This window comes from Halyomorpha halys, unplaced genomic scaffold (genome assembly GCF_000696795.3).
Source record: "Halyomorpha halys isolate HHAL.00 unplaced genomic scaffold, Hhal_1.1 Scaffold1092.1, whole genome shotgun sequence".
NCBI classification, from domain to species: Eukaryota; Metazoa; Arthropoda; class Insecta; order Hemiptera; family Pentatomidae; genus Halyomorpha; species Halyomorpha halys.
This window is the reverse complement of record NW_027105065.1, coordinates 73336-75828: the sequence shown is the minus strand read 5'-3', so window position 1 is coordinate 75828 and position 2493 is coordinate 73336.

Genomic DNA, 2493 nt, shown 5'->3' with positions numbered 1-2493 from the left:
CCAGTTAAAATAACTGAATTCTCTTCATAAAATCTCGAAGATAATTAAGAATAATGATCTCGAAAACTTTTGAGAGATGTGGAATTAGGCTTATAGAGCTGTAATCTTCTGCTTTATCCCCAGTTCTAACTGCTTTTAGCAGCGGAAACAGGATGGCATACATGAGGCATGTAGGTTGTACAGGTTCATGAGTTGAGCTATTCCTTTTCTCGGGAGCTATTTCAGTTGGACCGTCTCTTCTTGGGCAGGGGCTCAGTTGCCCTTTGAGTGTCTGAGGATGGTCTTCAGTTGCTTGTGGGATACAAAGTTGAAATTGTCATCCCTATTCAGAGTTGGTGTTGTTGGATCCTGAGTCCTAGACTGGATATTTCTATCAAAGTGATCCGCGTGGAATCTGCCTGTTGTACTGAAGTGAGAAGCCTTCAAGCACACCTCAGTATGGAACATCATCTTATGAGACTCCAAACAGAGGTGTGCAGAGACCTCAACAAAAATGCAGCAACAGTGATGATTCCTATAGATTGTACTAAAGGATTTGACTCCGTGTCTCACCGCATTTTATGCCGTAAGCTCTCGGACTTTGGGTGCACAGATCAGCTCTATAGAATTATTTCTGTCATTTCTAAACGAACCGAGCCTAGCTTTACGGGTCCGTGACGAATTCTCCAGGACTTCACCACTCACGTTTATTTAATTAATTATTTTGTGTTACACTTCTGAAAAACTCAGGACCATTATGGCCAAAACATAGGACCTGTTGTAACAGTTAAAATTACACAACGTACGATAGCAATGTTCAAGCAATCTAGAAAAATAAACTTAACATAAGTAGTTTTATACTTCTTCGGGAAAAACATGACAGGCGCTTAAAGAGTTTTGCAACTGTTCAACTCAATTACAGTACAGATTTATATTTTAATTAATAGTGTACTGTAAATGATCTCTAAACCCTACGGAAGTGAAAGTAGACCTCACATACAACTGAAAATAGTCCAATTCTCAACAGGAAAGGAGTAAATTTAAATTATAGAAAAGAAAGAGAAAGCTAAAAAAAAAATTATCATTTTTCTGAAAGGCATTCAGCTTGAAAGGATTATCAAGATTAAAATTTTGAAGGGTTATTTTCTTGAAATACAAAAATAATAGATTGTGATATTTAGTTTTTAGAAAATAATAGTGTATTTATTTATCCGTCTAAGTCATCAAAAACTGTATCCCTTTTATATTTATTAATTATTAATGCTCACATAACAAAAAACGTTTTTATACGATATATTTTCAAATTAAAAAAAAGTTTTATAGATGTTTTATTCTTCTATCCTGCCTCCAGGTCAAAATTTGGTGCTTGATTCATTTCTTTTCATCGGGGACACTGAGACAAACCAGGTTAGTAAAGAAAACTATGTTAAAAACATATTTATTCATTGGATTCTTTTCTATTAAATTTAAAATAAATTAATTTCATGATGGGGGAGGTTACAGTATCCTTGAACATCCAAGATAACAATAAATAAATTTTGTTTTAATTTTTGACCTGAAAGCATGATAAAAATTTACAATTTTTTGCAAAAAGGTGAAAAAAATAATAAATAGTTTTAATTTAAAACAAAAACGTTAAATTATACAATTGTTTTGTTAATTTCATAATAATAGAATTAAATACTCCTCTTATCCATTCCTAAACCATCTGAAAAAGTTTGAGGACTTGTATTTTTAAAACTTTGAGTGTTGAATCTTGAGAGTAAAACGAGAAAATATAATTGAACTGTTATGGATAAATCACTATATTATCAGTTTTACTCATAATGGTAAAAATATGGCAGTCGAGCATGATTTTAACCAAATCACCTCCTGGCACAACCGTTGGTCTAACAACAGTAATTCCTTACAAAGTACTGCAGCCCTAACCCATCAGGGGTTGTAGCAGTACAGATTTAATTTAATCCTCATAAAAATGAACAGAAACTGATTCGTTATTTTAGTCATTTTCACTGTAACGCCTAAGTGGAAATGTAGGACGAGAAGGAGGTAGAACCTTTGAAGATAGTGGAAAATCTTGATAGATACACAAATACTTTTCTTACCGACGGAAAGCTAATAGAAAATTGATAAGGGCCGACCTAAGCGAGTCGTTTACAACTCTTTTTACAACGTACACTAAAAGAGGTAGCAAACGCCCCACCTCTGTAATCAAATACTTTAAAGATATCCTCGGCTACAAGAAGTATGGCCTTACAAAATACTTTTCAGTTAGAATAATCAAGCGATAGCAACCTTAATTTGAAATGAGGAAAATTTGAAGCAATGAATTAATATTGCCAACAAAACTTCCTACAGCTATAAAATAAAAACGTTTAAGATTTTTCAGAATGTATATATTTCATTTATTAAACGAATAAATACTATAAAAATGAATAAATAAAATAAAACAGTTTCATATATTTTTAATTATAACCCCTCACCGTATAAATCTAATCCCTAAACGTATATTAA